Below are 19,140 nucleotides of genomic sequence, written 5' to 3'. Positions count from 1 at the left end.
CTTATCTGTTTCAGATGTTGCATTGGAAGAAGAAGAAGAAGAAGAAGAAGAAGAGGATGATGGATATGATGGAGGTGAAGGAGGTTTATCATCCTTGACTTTACTTTTTTCCTTCTTTGATGCCTTCGAAGAAGAAGCTACATCTCTCGCCATCTTGTCTTCATAAAATTCTCCCAACATCTACTACATTGTTAAGAATGCCTGCTGAAACTGTTCCTCACTCATCTTAGTCTCAGTGTTTTCACCTGCATCAGATCCTAACATGGTCGATTTCTGAATGACTCGTCGCTTTCCAATCTCTGGATCAATCTGCTCAAGGATTCCTTCTCCTCGTTGCGACTTAGACCTAGTTAACATTCAATGGAAACTCTACAAACAAAAACCTGCTCTGATACCAAATTATATGATCTGATATGATCATATATTAAATACTGATGTAGAGTTGATTAACCATTAGTGAATTGACTGAAAACTAAAAGCATGGAAAACGAGGAAAATTGATGGAGCAGGACACTTTACGACAGCTGATAAACCATAAGAAAGATGTAAAACAAAAGTATAAACAGCAAAAACACAGATATACTAGACAACAATATTGATTATTGAGTTCGTCCCTGATGGACTACGTCTCTGGGTCCGCTTTCAAGTTGGGTGACCGTTTTATTAGGAATGAGAAGAAGAAGTGGATTACATAGTGATTTATTTAGACTAAACTTGCACACAGGAAATTCTGACCTATCTCATCAGATATCTCTTTGAACCAGTTTTCCAATGCCGCTTACGGTTTCTAAATCCGACTCTCGATGCTCCCGAAACTCAGAAAACAAAATCGCCTCTATCCCTCCAAAACGTGCATACAAAATTTGAAAATCACTCCTCCTTGTCTTCAATGAAGAATTCTTCTTTTATAGGCCTCCTGGTTCATCAAAACCTCCCTAGTTGGTTTTGGGATGCATCAACTGACTTCTGGGGTCGAATAGGTTGAGTTTAGGGTTCGTTTAGCCACCTTAGGCCTAGTCATGGTGTTCGAATTAATTAAAAAACAAATATTACAAACCAAACCCAAAAAGGACTTTATAAAACCCCGAAAATCGTAAACGGTTTCTTAACCGAGCGGAGGTTGGACTATTTCCATGTGAACATCTAACTAACCGCGGTTAACACGTCGACAGTTTCGGATGACAGCACGACTGACGGTGACTTGGCGACCACATGGCAACGGTTTCAACACGGTTTACTGTGTGGTTAATTGCCTACGGCTTGAGACTGGTGGTTACAGTGTTCATATATTAATAATTCCCACGCGGTTTTCAACCGGCAGTTAACTCAACCCCGATGGCTAACTTCACAACAGTCACATGGTCCTCCGGTGCGGTCTCCTACCTGCGTGGTTAGGACTATGTATTATTTGATTTGCAATGTATTTTGCATTGTTTTAACATTTGATTTGGCCGACGACTATAAACATAGGTTTATAGGATTGTAAGGGTTTAGAATTAGGATTTTTTGGATAGGTTTAGAGCTAGGATTTGTAGTATTTTGAATACATAGGAATAGCTTAGGGTTTGGTAATGGATTTTGATGCGTAGAATCGGACTTGAACATGGTTTTAGAAATAGGTTAACTGAATATAATTCTTAGAGTAATAAAGATGAATAAGATAGCTTAGGCATTTAGGGTTTAGGTCTAGGCATAGTTTTAGGTTTGGTTTAATTGTTCAAGACCCATGTCGACTCTGCACAGCGACATCGGTGAAACTGAAACCTTTACCGAACAATCGACCCTGGTACAACCTTATGGTCTTTGTGCGAAATTCGTTAAAATTGCACGACGATGACCATCACATCTTTGAAACTGATACTGGTAATGACAACAAGACTATGTCATCGACCAGGTACTTTAACTCGAACCCTTTTACACAATCAACTATATCAACCATAAATCCTACAAAGTCAAATGAAAAAACACATGTCGTCGACCAAACCCTGGCGAAACTATCGATGACATAAGTCGACAGCCAGGTACAACACCACATTAACTAAACGCCATGAAACCATAACATTACCTGAACAACCTGATCATAACCAACACTGTCGATCTGTCAAAACTGAACTGAAATGGTGACGACACTAAACGACACTTCGAACACTTGTGTATTTGGATCAATGGATCCTCCAAATCATCTATGAAGGTCAGCGATCATCCTTCATGTAACCCTAACAAGTGATTTAGGCACCTACGCACCTCTATAACTAATTTACTATATAGTTTCTTGAATTATCTTAAGTGTTTTCCAACTCTACCATGCAATTAAGATTGTCTTCACGTAAACATATATCTCTACTTGTGTTCATATAACAGAGGAAAAAATATATATTCGCGCATCAAATTAGCAATAAAACATAAACCCAATGATTAACATAACATAATCACATGCAATTTACAGACGTAAAATACATAGTAATTTCAAAATACTTCTCTTTATTGATGATTCATATTTCCAGTATAGACTCTAACTTCCCTATGCACACAACTGCAGGGCTCTGCGCACTTAGCTATAGAGCCTCTTTCCTACGCTAAGACTCTCACTCTTAGCTCTTCATAGGCTCATCAATGACTCCCACTATCACTTCCTATTATGAACTAAACTATCTTAGACTCCTCTAAGACCTCCTTTTTATACAATCCCATGGTCTGCGGACCAAGGGAGGATCTCATCAAGCTGACACAACCTATATAAACTAACGGCAAAAACCCTTTTTGACTCTTGATATCTTCGCACTCTGCGACCACAAAATGTGGAGACTTTACATTCCTTTATACAAAATTCAGGGTTTCTGCCCCAAAACTTGGGCTTTTAACCCCAGAATTGACCCTAGGGGAATCGTTCCCAACAGGCCCCCAACAAAAACATGGTGACTCGCCCTTGAGTCACTTGGCTGGCATGGAGATCTTGTCGCGAAGACCTCCCTGCTCCAATTGGACTACTGCAACTTCGATAGTGCATTGTGTTGCCGCCTGCTTCATCTCCTCGACCAGCTACTCCGCCACTGGCCCTACACTATCTGGCTGTATCTTCTGTTGAGTCGCCTGCATACTAGCTAGCTTTCCTTCAATAGTGGCCATGATCAAATATGCCTCGTCTAGCCAAGGCTTCAAGCGAGCCTTCAGTACTTCTTCATTGTGCTGAGCTACATCCACCTGCTCTTTCAACGCCTTTACCTCCTGCAACTTTGCTAACCTTTGTGTGATGGAAATAGTGTGCACCTTCTCTTTAACTTCATAATATCACTATTGTAGCTCCCCTGCCTCCATTTCCAGCCTCCTTACATTGGGGTCCTCTTGCAGGCTAGTGACTACTTCGAACGATTACTCAAAGAGCACAGTGCAATCCTTTACTACGATGTCCACTACTGCCATGACATCTTTCACAGTTGTCTCACGTTGCTCTCTGACTTATGGTGGAGTTGAAGGTTGGGTCTCGAACTATAGTTCTACAATCTTGAGGTTTAGGTCAAACTAAACCTTTTCCAACTATGTTCTTGCATCGCGCACGCCGGTAGTGAGCTTCCGAATTCGCACATCTACAGGCTCATCATCGGAATGTCTAGCTCTGGGAAAGACCTCCATGCCTAAGCCACTACCTTAGCCATTCGCAAATTTTTGTCTATGATGGCTTTGAAGAGGTCAATAGTGGAATCTCTTTCTATAGTCATCTGAGCGTTGTTGACTTTCTACTCACTCATTAACTGTAACACGCACTATTCGTGGGCTCGAATTTATGCGATCATGCCATCCTGCAAAATGTGAAGCGCCTCATTGGGAAGCATGGAAAAATTGAGCCAAAATCCTTTGAGGGTGCTGACAACGAGCCTGTCATTTTCGATATTTGTGGTTAGCACTCCCTTCGGCAAAACTATTTCCTGAGGATCCAGTGTGTGCACCATCCCTACTGCTTCCGATGTGCCAGATGCCAAACTAGTGGATTCCGCACTGCTTTGTCCCACATTGGTTTGTACCTGTGACAACTAGATCAGCAGCTCACGCAAACCCATTTGTATGGCACCCAAGGCTTGCTTCTGCTGTAACTCAAACTGTTGTAGCAGTTCCGCGGTGGCATCCCTTACCGTATCACCGATATCATTCAAATCACCTTCTGTTAAGGTAATCAAATCGAAGGAAGTCTTGTTGGCCTTAGAATTCTTTCGCAACCCTAATTTCTCTAGATCTCTATTGTGCTTAATGCAGAATGGAGTAGTCTCTAGGTCCGCTCCGCCCTGTTCTGGTTGTTGGTCCTCCTCCTCTATCTCCAGGGAAGGCGACTTTTGACTCCTGTAAGAGTCGCTCTTCTCTTCTTCTGCCTATCCTTCTATCTGCTTCATGGTGGTGCGCTCTGCCTTAGCCTTGTCCTCAACCTCCTTTTTTCTCTTCATGGCCAACTGTTCCATCTTCAGCTTGGCCTCTTCCTTTTTCTGTTGCACTATGGACTTGCTAGACCTAGCTGTCAAGTCCGAGGCAGTGTACCAATCTTCCGACCAGCGAATGGGACCACTATAATCGTGTCATCTGTCGTCAATTATGGCAAGTCATACCATTTTTGCTCAGGATCCTTTCACGCACGTATTGAGACACGATGGATGTCAACCTTGAACTCCACATACTCTTGCAGCTTCTCAAAAATGGTTGGCGACAACCGCGGTGTGCTGTTGATGGACATATGGATACTCATCTCCATCAAGATCCAAAATATATTTCTATCCTTGACCCTTTGATGGTCCTTCATAGCCCATAGTGAAGCGAACTTCATTGCTTCAGGTAGGTTGGGTGCAATCGGAGGAAACTGGCTATCGTCTAGCAACTCCCACGCGACTAGCATTATGGACAACAACAACCATGCATAGTGGAATTTTTTGCTGTGAACTCACCTCAGAGGTAGTGCACCCAGTTAAACTGTATGTGCTCTACGCACTGGGCCGCTAAGGCTACTACTGGTGCGGGCACTTCATTTGTGTGACACATCCACATAATCTTTCCTGCCAAGATTTGCATTGCTACTTTGACCGCAGGGTCACTTATACTTGTGATGGCATAATTGCATGGCTTCTTAGCAAGTTTGAATTTGTCCTTCATTGCTTCAGTGAGGTCACACTTGCCTGTCTTTCTGCCAAAGGCCATGGACATATTTTCTCTCGAGTACGGCAATAGAGTGATCCTATGGATCTGCATGTCAATGAAGGGTATCGGCTCTTCTAGCCACAGACATCCATTGTGCACCAAGTAGAGTAGTTTCTTGATCACTACCATGGTTATGGCTATGTGGTTGTAATGCGGTACCCATAATAGTTTAATATACCTGCCTTATTCAACCCTTTTACCCAATTCCTTGGCTCCAACACGGTCACACCAAAGTATTTGTAGTAGACGAGGTGCATGAGTTGATCCATCACTAAGTCATGAAAAATGACCATAACGGTCACTTTCCGGCTACCCTGTGCCGTCGCTTCTTGGATAGCACAGCTCCCTGCAGGTTTCTACTGAAATTGTGTCATTTCTTCATTTTGCACAGTTCCACAATCACATAGTTCCACAACCCGGGCAGTGTAGTTTTTAGTCCCGTGCCTCCTTTCAAATCCCCGGAGTGCTAAGACTGTGTTGCCATCATGTGGTCATCTAGCCGCATCGGCGGTGTATGGCTTCAATCGGCTGCCATTCACCCATCCTAGGAATGGTTCTCCATTAAATTTTACCAACTGAACAACTCCACCATCGGTAATCTCCTTGATGACATAGGGCCCCAACCAATGCATCCTAAATTTCCCTAGAAATTTATCAAACTTGCTGTCATATAACAAAACTAGATCATTTACCTTGAAGGTGTGCAATTTGATGTGTCAATCATGCCATGCCTTTTCACGCTCCTTTTGAACCTATTGATGAAATCCAGCTAGAAATCTATCATCCTCAAGTTCTGTTAGTTGCGCGAGCCTCTCTTCCAGGGATCCGCGATCCGCCATTCCTGTGAATTCCACTATGTGCAGACTAGGTACAATGTACTCCATGGGCATCATAGCTTCCACACCATAAACCAGTCTGAATGGTGTTTGTCCAGCCAACTTCTTGCAAGTCATCTTGTAAGTCCATAGCACCGTGGGTATGCGCACATACCAGTCATTCCTTTGAGCATTGAAAACCTTTGTTAGTGCGTTTTCTAGTTTCTTATTAAAATCTTCTACTGTACCATTAGCCTGTGGGTGATATGACATGCTCTTCTGATGGTAAACATGAAATTCCTTCATCATCATGTCGATCATCTCATTGAGAAAGTGTGTTCCGCAATCACTCATTAGAATTTTTGGACAACTGAACCTTGTGTTGTTCTTTTCAACAAGCCCCCATTTATTAATGTTAGTAGTAAAATATTACTTTAATAAATGGGGACCCTTTTAAAATATATATATAACCAAAGAAAAATCAACCCTAGCATGTAGGTATTTCTTTTATTTTTAGAATAAACCAAGATATCAAACAAAACCTATAAAACCATTAAAATGTCACTTTCATATTTAGCATGAAATGCATCACAAATGATACCTTTCTAACCCACCATGAGCTATGATGAAACAATAAAAAAAGAAAATCTATATACGAAAAGCGGTCATAATGTTAGAAATTCCTTAAAGCTTCTTTAAAAAAGCTATAGTCCCACATCACAATATCGTTGTTTATAAAAGGGTTCTCTTAAGAGGCTACCCTGAAGGATTGCGATCAATGAAATGCGATGGTATAATAGCCTTCTCGCATTGCATTTTAGTCATACAATATAAGCCTCAACCTATTATGTGTCGATATTGCAATGTGCGATCTTAACCTGGACCCACCTCTTAATCTTTTCACCAACACATGCGGAGTCCCATTATTCATTAAAAAGAAGCCCAACAAGTGATGACCCTTGTTTCTTGCATCTTGCATTTCGTAGAAACTTAAAAAATGGTAAGTTAAACGGAAACGAACTATGCAATATTGCTTTGCAAATCACAAAATCGCTATTATCGCAGTTTAAAGGCTCACCACCCTAGGAGATTGTATCCTGATTTACGATGTGAAGATTTATGATGTGAATATTTATGGACATTTAAGTTAAAAGATAACGGATCATTAGTGGGAATTTAAGACGAAGTAATTGCATTTGTGTGTGAAAGGTCAATTAGCACGATTTGATATCTTCTTACGTAATTTCAAATAAAACACCTTTATCACCTTTACTGATTTTCTTCATTAGTTCATTCCTACGTTTAGTATCATTTCTATCAGATAAAATGTTCCTCTTGAAACTTTCAGGAAAAAGCTGCAGAATATGACGCCAAAAGCAATGGTGAAGATAGGGAAAGCAGTCGCCTCTGAGAAGTTCGAAGTAACTCCTCTGTTCAGAGATACCACATGTAATAAGGGAGTAGGGACATCTACATGGGAGGATATGTATTAGATACTGGAGGAAGAACAACCGAGAATTCTTGAGACAACGATTACAGTTGATGGGTGTGATTCCTCTGATGCTTCCATAACGGAGCTTGCGTGCTCATTTCTACACCGAATAGCTGCACGACCAAAAATAATTCCCTATACCAACATGGTTAAGTGGATCATTGATGACACTAATATATATGACAGAGAATTCAGAATAGGAGGTCAGGAGGTTATGGGATCTTTCACTCCAAATAACCTAAGGCTTATGTACCACCTATCGGTAGCACAGGCTACCTACAACAGGAAATTTGTTGAGAAATTCGCCAAAGAAAATGAAGACCTAGTGGACTACAGAAAGAGTTGGTCAAATAATTATGAAAGAATCGAGAAAGATAAAAATGGTATGTACACCACCGCATCTATTTTTTCCCCTTTCCATTTTGCTACGACTATGCTATGTAGACTATTTGGCAAACCCGACAGTAAAAAATTCTCCTCAGAATGGTTGCCCTTAATAGATGCAGCCATTAATGCAACACTAGTAGATTGGGCACAAATCCTATGTGATAATTTAGCTAAAGAAATTATAGAGTATAGAATAAAAAGAAGTATTGCTTCGAGGGTTTACCCTCTGTTTTTCATGAGTGCTTATGTAATGGATGCCATTTGTTTTGGTTCTAAATTCCATCTTATGGGATGGAAGTGGACTATTCAATATCCACTTCCTATTCACATCCACCACAAAGACACGTGGGAATCCAATTTTTAACCACATTTTTTCAAGATATGTCACGAGGTTATGCTTCCTATCCATAAACGAATTTATAACCGAGATGCCCCCAGATTCTCCCAACCAGTCGAGGTAGACATCCTCCCAGTAGCTCGATGGTTTGGGGAAGAGATATTTACATATATCAGAGTATTTGGCAGCATCGCCTCTCCCCATGTTCTCCCTTTCTATGTCCCAGATAAATTAATGGCTAGAGAGATAGCCTATTAGAAATGCAGTGAAGGAGGGATGAGAAAAAAATTGAAAGATTCAAAGAAGGTCATTTGGCCTCAATTTCCTGTGATATGTGGAGTGTTCACATTACATGACCTTGGACATTCGTTCAGGGAAGCAGAGATTATGTTGTCTCTACAATTATCTAAGTTCCCTGGAAGACAATACGACCCATTCGGTATTGTCAAGGATTTTACGACTATGGTCAAGATAAAAGTATTCAGGAATGAGAAAGACCCATTTGATTATGTTTTCTTACTGAAGAATACTTTCATAGAAGTAAAGCATATGACATAGATACATTTTGATTGAGGGGGTCTTGAATAATTTTATAGCTACAGAGAAAAGAGATTATTAAAGGTCCCATGGGACCAATTGTTAATTGAACCAGTAAGAGGGCCCACTCCCATTGTAAGCATGGATGGTGACTCTAAGGAAAAATCTAACACTAATTCTGGAGAGGAATCCCTAGAAAAATCTACTAAGGGATCCGAGAATTCATCATAAAATTCTAAAATCAAGAGTTGGGAATCAATTAAGGATACGACCCAGTCTACAACAAAGACAGATGAACAGACTTCGAACATCAAGCAGACTGAAACCCATACTCCCTCTATGCAACTAATAAAGCCGCTGGTAATTAATTTGGAAGAGGAGTGGGATAATTTCAACAAAGAACTCAACACAGAGGAACAAGCACTGGAGATCCAAATGACACATCAGGAAACAACTTCAGAAAATATAACTGGGGGAACTGTGAATATTCAAGAAATAGAACACATTCTTGTTACCCCCACCTCTGAGTTTGTTTTGAGAATAGAAGAAATTCCCCCTCTTGATGTATTTTACAGCCCACAACACAAAGTTATTATTAAGAGACAAATAAAGAAAATAAAATTGGAATCCAAAACTTCTAGCACTCCAGACAATGAGGCGATGGATGTCCTCTGGAAAGACTCATCCACCAACCCATCGGCCAACCTCACCAGGCTCTCGTAGTTCACAGGTGCATACACTACGGCAACCATTGATAAAGAAACAGAGGTAAAAATGTTGCTTAAAGAAAAAGAAGACAAAATTTTGTCACTTGAACAACAGTTACGGCAAGCCAAAACCAACCAACAAGCAGAAATGCAATTGGCTAAGCTACAACAAGAGTTCCAACAAATGAAAATAGAACATCAAAATAGCTTGGCAGGTAAGGAGGCACAGATACAGATCATAACGGATCTGCATAAGGATGACCCAAAGATTGGTCAGTTTGTCACAGAATCACCTAGACTCAACTCCCAGTTCACACACCAGGTCAATAAATTTTATTAGAAACATTCTTCAGAACATGCACTTTTGTCCCTTTGAGAAATTTATAGTGAAATTAATGGAACAAGATTTATTTTCTACTTGAATTTGACATCTTCTACTGAAATTGTACTTTTGCACTCTTAGATGATGTTGGATGATTTGAAAGTAGATCAATATTGCTAGAACACATGAGTAGAACGTATTATGAATGGTACTTTTATCTCTTAATTCTTTTTTACTTATTCATCAAGCAATAAATTATATTCAAGTTATTTATGTATGAAAGTTTGAATTTTTTATTACCATTATTGCACTCTTGCATGATGATAATTTATAGTTTATGCTGAATACATGAATGATTTTTATGTGATATATCTCTCATATCGTTTCGGCTAACTTTTTATACGAAATTATCATTGTTAAAGGGATTCACTTCTTATCATAATTGAATGATATTTATTATCAATTTCTTTTAGACATCATTTTGGATCGCATATATCATGTTACTTCCGGGATAGTTATAGTTAGACATATATTTTGATTAGAATAAATTGCACATGATTATTAGTTAAAATTAGATTAGTTTGAAGATAAGTATTACTCCAAAAATATCAAAAACGTTATTCCATTAACACGAGCATAAAATAGATTGGGAAACTGGTCCCATCATCCCCAGTCAGAGCCACTATTCCAAACGGAAAAGGAGTTGTCCCAAGGTCCAGACCAGGTGGTTATCCCCCTTGTTGAGGCAACGATTTTCAAGCCTTCAACATTTTTGGTGCTAGAAGGAGGGCTTGAACTATGAATGGCCAGTAAGACTAAATATACAGGCCATTCTAAGAGTAAAACTCCCTCACCATCACCTCCAACTTCTCATTCGCATTCTAAATCTCCTATTCCCAAGCGAGAAGTTGAAAAGAAAAATACAGAGCCCACTGCTGAAATCCTAAACAAGGCAGGCAATTCTTCTTTTGATCCCCTTGAAGTACAATATTTGATCCAAAAATTGCAGAGGATTTAAATATCTCAAGAATAATTTGAGTTATCCCAAGGCAGTGTCACCTCTCAATTTACCCCATCACGACCACTAACTAGAACACAAAGTGGAAAACTTGGAATCCCACCAGTTGAATTCCCTCTACCAAGTTGTAAAAGGGATTAAAAAACACCATTAGAATCTCACATCGAGGTTCTTTCATCATCATCATCCATTCCATCCATATCATTGCAAGGTCACACACCCGCTTCCCAACTCCAAATTGTGATTCACACGGGTACATGAGCTACACCATCCTCTACCCAATCACTTTCAACCACTACTTCACCCTCTTCTATTAATATCCCAACAATGGCACGGAATCAACCAAGGCCATGGACCAACCCAAGAGCTATTAGAATGGTTGGAGCTTTGTCTCAATTGCTAGCACATCTAGAAAAATGGTTACCTAAATTTAACCTTGATCATGGCCTGTTAGCTGAAGAACATATAAATAATTTCATGTTGTCCATTAATTTGAATGGAGTAGTAGAAGAAGACGTAGTTGTAAGATTATTCCCATATACTCTACAAGGATCAATAGGATCATGGTACTTTTCGTGACCATCAGGCAATATTAATAGATGGGATGCTTTTCAAGAGCAATTTTTAACTAAATTTGGAGATGATAGGTCTACAACAAATTTGATAAATGACCTCTCTAATTTGAAATCTGAATCAAAAGAACCCATTAAGGACTTCAAATCTCATTTCAATAAGTTATTGAATAAAATACCTACGGCATCCAAGCCTAGCAATAAGGTCCAAAATGAATGGTACATTTCTACTCTACCTTCAAACAAAACCATCTTTATTGATAGAGCTGCTAAACCAACATTAGCAAAAAATATGATAGAAGCGATAGCCGTTGAAAAACGTATCTTGGCCGTAGAAAAGGAAAATGCATTAGAGGAAAGAAAATCCAAGAAAGTAACCTTTAGAGACGATTCTAGGAAAAAACCACGAAAGGATCCTTTTGATCTAGAAGGGTTACAAAAAGTCCTCAAGACCATGTCTAATGAAATGGTTGATATAAAGAAACAAGTAGAAGAATCTTCCTCCAAGAAACCTTTTAAACCATTTAAAAGGAATTTCCCAACCGATCCTAAACCTCCAAATGCTATATTGAATGCTGAATCAGATGGAGATGAGGAAGAAGCCTCAAATGAAGAACAAATGGATGATGAAGAAATAGTGGAATTACAAGGAATGTGGGATTTTATCCTTCCAAATGAGGAAGATCAAGAAGCACTACCTATTTCCACTAGAAGTAGAAATCATCTCGATCCACCTCAATCGAGTTCAAAACAGAAAACTTCAATGCCACCTCCTAGAGGTAAAGTCGTAGGTAATAAATCTTCACTGAAATCTACTCAAACAAACCCTACCCAATCAAATTCTTCACTTTCATCCAAAAATATGATAATTCCTGATGAAATAGAATACAATATTATTGAGAATATGAAGAAAACTAGGGCAAACATCACCTTTCATGAGATTAGTAAATTAAAACATCAGCATAAGCTACTTTTGAAAGAACTCAAAGTATTTCCCACTACCCCACTTGCTGTCGTAGTAATATCACAAGCCGCTCACACAATGGGAAGACCCCCTAGTATTTCTACAAACAAAATTGATCCAACCAACATCACTCTAATTGGTGGAAGATCTAAATCTCATACTCTGCCATTTCTCCTTACTTTTGAGGTCTTTAATAAAAACTTTCACAACTGTTTAGTTGATTATGGTGCTTCATCTAACATTCTACCTAGAACAGTATGCGATAATTTAAACGTCCAGCCTCAGAAATCTACAGTATGAATAGTACAATTAGATCGGTCTCAAGTTGAATTTGTTGGAGAACCTAATCAAGTAACCATTATACTTTCATCAAACCCAAAAGTTTTCCAAGTCATTGATATACTTGTAGCTGATATTCCTGAATTCTATGGCTTAACCCTCAGTAGGTACTGGTCAGAAAAACTCCATGGTTACTTCGCAACCGACTGGTCTCACATGTGGCTTCTCTATAACGGAAAGCGAAATCAGATAAGGGTTGATCAAGAGAAACATCAAAAATATATAGTGACAAAATTGGAAGGAGAAAATGAGCCGGCAACATATAGCAATAATATAATCGAAAACTATTATGTTGAGTCATTCCTAGGGAATTTCAATGTTCATACTTCACCTTTCTTAGAAAACTCTGATGTATCTCAAATAAAAAATTATTCCCAAACAAACACCTCTAAATGTGTGAATTTTGTAGACAAACTTGTACATAAATATTTATTTTGGAAATTATTTTTTGATGGATCTAGATCCAATGATGGAGCAGGTGTAGGATTCATATTAGTTAGCTAAGAAGAGGATAAGACTATGCTAGCATGTAGACTTGAATTTGATTGCACAAACAACATTGTTGAATATGAAGCATTGGTTCAAGGTTTGTACAAAGAAATTGGTCTTAATATCAAATAGCTCCAAGTGTTTGGAGATTCCGAAATTGTTGTTAGACAAGTAAGAAATACTATACATTGTCTGTCAGGAAATTGGAAACACTATCAATCATTTGTCCAAGACCTCACCTCACATTTTACAACATTTAATACTTCCTCTATCCCAAGACTCCAAAATGCTAGTGCTTATCTCCTAGCTAATGTAGTTTCCAAGCTTATTCCACTAGAAGATTACAACCAAGATCGATTCTCCATTGAATTAATTTTTAGGCCGTCTATTCCTGATAATATCACCAACTGGAGAGTCTTTAACAATGATTCTAATATCGTAAGCTTCGTCACTTCAGAAGGCTCTTATAATGACCAAATAGTTGACGAAGACTAGCATGACAACCAACTGAAGCAAGAAACCAACGACAATGTTATACCAAAATCTGTAGTCAAATTGGAAGATTTATATGACCTCAAAGATAGATTCAAATGATATACTAATTCAAAACTTTAGATTTCAACTCTGATGTATGAATTGATCAACCTTGGAACTGACACGAAACCACAAAACATCAATTTAGGTCTCAGATTCACTTCAGAAGAAAAATCAGCTTTTATACGTCTATTGAAAGAATATAAGAATGTCTTCGCTAGAAATTACGACACTTTTAAAACCTATGACAATTTTATTATTCAACATACTATTCCTATGACCTCTAATGAAAAATCTATTCAGCAGAAATTCAGGAATATTCATCCTAGAAAGCCAAATTAAATCTGAGTTAAATAAACTACTAAAAGCCAAAATTATTTTTCCTATCAGACATTCTAGGTGGGTCTCCAATATCATCCTAGTCAGAAAGAAAAATGGTGATATTCAGATTTGTATAGACTTTCGCAATATCAATAAAGCTTGCCAGAAGGACAATTTTCCATTCCCTCCTATGGAACAGATATTGCAATCAGTTGCAGGCTCGGAATTAATGTCCTTTCAAGACAGTTTTTCATGTTACAATCAAATCCTAGTCCATCCATATGATCAACTGAAAACTACATTCAGAACAAAATGGGGCACTTACGCCTATCAAAAGATGTCGTTCAGACTAATTAATTTTGGTGCCACTTTCCAAAGAGCCATGGACATTGCCTTCAAGGGTTTAGTAAACAGGTTAGTGGTAATATACTTAGATGACATAACTGTATATTCCAAAAAATGTAGTAATCATCTAAAAGATATAAAACAAATCTTTGAACGTTGTCAAAAGTATGGGATTTCCCTTAACCCCAAGAAATCTTTTTTCACGTTAAGTGAAGGAAAACTCCTTTGATTTATTGTGTCCAAAACATGGATTCATGTTGACCCGGACAGGATTAAAGAAATGTTTGAAATATCTTTACCCCATAACAAAACATCGATGAAATCTTTCCTTGGTCAAATAAATTTTTTCAAACAATTTGTCCCTGACTTCTTAAGAATTGTATTACCCCTTCAAGCCATGATAAAGAAAAATTCTCTATTCAAATGGGGTCATTTGGAACATGAAGCTTTTAACTTGATAAAACAAGCAATCATAAATGCCCCATCTTTAGCAACGTCGAATTTTTCCAATAATTTCACTTTGTACACTTTTGCTTCCAAGAAATCATATGCAGCCATATTGACACAAGCAAATCAAGACAAAATTGAAGGCCCTATTTCTTTCTTTAGATCAAATTTATAGGGAGCTGAATTGAATTACTCTGATGTTGAAAAACAAGATTACATTGTTGTCAAATCAATAAAACACTTCAGACCTTTTCTTCTTAAAACCCACACAAAGGTGATAGTACCATTCCCAGCGGTAAGAAATCTTCTAGTACAAAGGGATGTGGGTGAAAAAAAAGAAAATTGGGTCACGACTCTGCACGAATATGATATTGAAATAAAACCAGCAAACATTGTGAAAGGTCAAGGTTTTCACAGGATGTTGGCAGGAGCATCGAATATGTTAGAATCATAGCATTCAGGTGATGAGGTACAAATCTTTGAGGTAAGCCTTAACGACATTGAATCAACATATGCCGATTTAATATTCTATGGATATGCACCTCCACATTTGAATTACACAAAGAAAAGAGCCTTGAGATTGAAAGCTAAACAATATCAAATTGTCAAAAATGTAATGTTTAGAATGAATTATGATTCTATTTTTCTTATATGTCTCGAGAAATCTGAAGTAGAGAAAGTATTGCAATAACTTCACGATGGAATGACTAGAGGACACTTTGCAGGAGATGCTACAGCACACAAAATCCTATGTGCCGACTATTACTGGCCAACCTTATTCAAAGGTGCACCCAGTTATGTAAGGAAATCTAAGATATGGCAGACAGCTTTGAACTCTTCCCGGCTCCTTCCTAAGCTATGGAAGAGGTATGTGGATGACACCAATGTCATTTGGTCTCATGGCCAGGATGAGCTTGATCTTTTCTTTGATCATCTTAACAAGCAGTCCTCAGCCATTAAGTTCACTAAGGAGCAGGAAGTTGATGGATGCCTTCCTTTCCTTGATATTCTTATTTCTAGGAATGAGGATGGTTCCCTAGCCCATCAAGTTTTTCGAAAGAAAACTCATCTGAGTAGTATCTTCATGCTAGTTCCCACCATTTCCCAGCTCAGAAGATGGGGGTTCTTAGTACCCTTGCTACTCGGGCCCTGAGGATCTCGGACAAGAAGAGCTTTGAGAAGGAAAAATCCCATCTGTTGGATGTCTTTGTGGAGAATGGTTACAGTAGATACTTGGGTCATAGGGCTTTCCTTAAAGCTTCCAAGAATTCTCTGGTGAAAAAAGAGCCAAGAGATCGTGTTCCTGGTGTCCTTCTTCCTTATGTTCAAGGGACTACTGATAGAATTGGTAGGATTCTCAGGAGACATAGTATCCCAGTGTCCTTCAGGCCCCTGAACACCATTCGTTCGTCTCTCAGATCGGTGAAGGATCCCATCGACCCTAAAGATATGAAAGGTGTTTATTTGATCCCTTGTTCTTGTGGGACCCCCTATATTGGGGAGACTGGTCGTTCCATTAATCAGAGGATTAGTGAGCACGCAGCGGATCTGAAGCATAGGAGATTTAAGTCTTCCGCTCTGGCTGAACATGCGGAGAAAACTAATCATCATGTTTGTATCGAAGAAGCCAGTGTTATTGCTAAGATTTCGCATTTCCATCATCGAAAATTCAGGGAAGCGCTGGAGATTGAAAAGAGACCTAGCAATCTCAATAGAGATGATGGTTGGAAAGTCAGTAGGTGTTGGGTCCCAGCCCTCTCCTCCTAGTCGTGTTTTCCGTCCTCTTTGGTTTTTGTTTCCCTTATTTATTTATGTCATTGTCATTATTTTTATCGCCTTTCCTATTTTTTATTTAAGGGCCTCGGTGTAACTTATTTCCTTTCTACTTATATTATTTTTCTTTATTACTATTTAACACGCAATTTTTATATTTTTTAGCTGTATACATTACTCGATACACCTAAGTTTTTCCCTTCTATTTTCTTATTTAGTTATTTTATTTATTATTATTATTATTATTATTATTAATTATTATTAATTTATTTATTTATTTATTTTAATTTATTTATTTATTTATTTTTTTTATTTTTTTTCATTCAGTTATGTTTTATCCCCATTTAGTTTTTCAATTTTATATTTTTATTTCATTTTCATTTTTATTATTTTTAGTGTTTTATTATTATAGTTATTATTTTTATTCACTCTTAACAATTATTATTATTATTATCAGTTTTTAATTTTTAATTATTTTATTTATTATTACTATTATTATTATTATTATTAATTTTTTTTTAGTTTAATTTTTTTTTATTATTTATTTTATTTATTTATTTATTTTTACTATTATTTTTATTCATTCAGTTAGATTTTATTCCCATTTAGTTATTCAATTCTATTTATTTATTATTTAATTATTTTATTTCATTTTCATTTTTATTATTTTTCGTGCTTTATTATTATTTTATCTTTATTTAGTTATTATTAACTTTTATTATTATTATTATTAATTTTTAATTTTTATTAATTAATTTATTTATTATTACTTATTTTATTATTTTTATTTTTACTATTATTATTCTTTTTATTTTATTTATTTATTTTTATGTTTATTTATTTATTTTTATTTTTATTTATTCACGTTTTAACTCTTATTCATATCTAGTTATTTATTTTTATTATTTTAATTATTATTATCTGATTTCATTTTTATTTTATTTTATTTTATTTGTTTGTGTATTTATTTTATTTTTATTTCGGGGTTTTTTATCTATTTATTTATTTATTTAATTTGTTATTTTTATTATTTTTTTCATTCTCACTTAATTTATTCTTAGAAGCGGTCCGTTGCAACTAATTTTCTTTTAATAATAATTGACCTTTATTTTTTGATTATTTACTGATAAACTATTATTTTGATCCTGGTCCTTTGGTCAATATTAGCGGTTGGTCAAAATAGCCGTTGGAGGCTCTGCTCGGTCTATATAACATGCTAAGCTGGATTTGTTTCTTCAACTTGTCCTGACGATGAACCACACTGGTTGGTTCGAAACGCGTCGACAAATGACATTCCATGTGATTTTCGCCGAAATCTCTCTCTAACATGGCAGACAGCTGCCGGAAGACAGAAGAAACCATCATTACATTTACAACTAGTCAACATTGGTCAGCCATTTGAACAATGGGGATTGGAAATAATAGGTGAGATCATTCCTCATTCCTCTAAGTAGCATAAATATATCCTTACAGCCACTGATTACTTCACCAAATGGGTAGAATCAATTCCACTCAAGGTAGCCAACTCTGAGAACATTATTGAATTTATAGATCAATTTATCATAACCAGGTTTGGTTTACCTTTTCCCTTAATATTCGATAATGCATCTTACTTTTCAAGCAATGTTATGACAGAGTTTGCTCTTAAAAGAGGCTTTAAACATAAATATTTTGCTAATTATTATCCACAAGGAAATGGGTTAGCCAAATCCACAAATAAGAACATTATCAAGATTATTAAATGAACTATTTATCAAAGTCAAAATAACTGGCATAAATCTTTAGTGTTTACTCTATGGGCAAATTGAAGAACTCAGAAAACCTCCATCGGCACCTCGCCTTTTAATCTGGTTTATGGGAAAGAAGTTGTCTCACCAACAAACATAGCTATTCCCTCGTTTGCCTTAGTTCAATTCATAAAAGAAACTCCTTCCTCATCTATTGCAACTTATACAATTACAAATCCTTAAACTTGAAAAGGAACGAGAAAAGGCTAGAATTACGCATGCACATCATCAGCGGTTAGTCAAAGCTTCCTTTAATTCAAATTTTGTATCTTCAAAAAATTTCCAACTCAAAGACTTAGTGTTAAAATGGGATAAAACCCATGAAGAGAAAGGAAAACATACTAAGTTCCAATGAATGTGTCTTGGCCCATTCCAGATTGTTGAGCTAATAGTTCCATCAACTTTTCTATTACAGGATTTAGTAGGTAAGAGAGAACTTCTACCTGTTAATGGGCAGGTCCTAAAGAAATATTTTCCATAGAAGATGATCTCTTCTGATCACTATATAGTATACTCTTTAGTTAATTTTATTTTGAAATAATAATACAAGTTGAAAAGATTACGTTTGGTTTTATTGAAGGGTAGTTTCTCTTTTTTATTTTGTTTTTCGCTTCTATAAGTAGAAATGGTTAAGAAAATTAATCTTCATGCATGAAATAAATAGTTGAGTGCTACAAATCCAAAAATGCCTGTTTTTCTGTTAAAATATCTGATCTTTGATAAAACTTAGCTTCAGAAATAAATTTTATTTACATCAGTCAGGAAAGGTATCACTAACA

The sequence above is a fragment of the Pinus tabuliformis genome, chromosome 1_2 (assembly GCF_031772625.1).
Source record: "Pinus tabuliformis cultivar Carrire ecotype Pingquan chromosome 1_2, CPIR1, whole genome shotgun sequence".
Taxonomy (NCBI): Eukaryota; Viridiplantae; Streptophyta; class Pinopsida; order Pinales; family Pinaceae; genus Pinus; species Pinus tabuliformis.
This window is presented reverse-complemented; position numbering follows the sequence as displayed.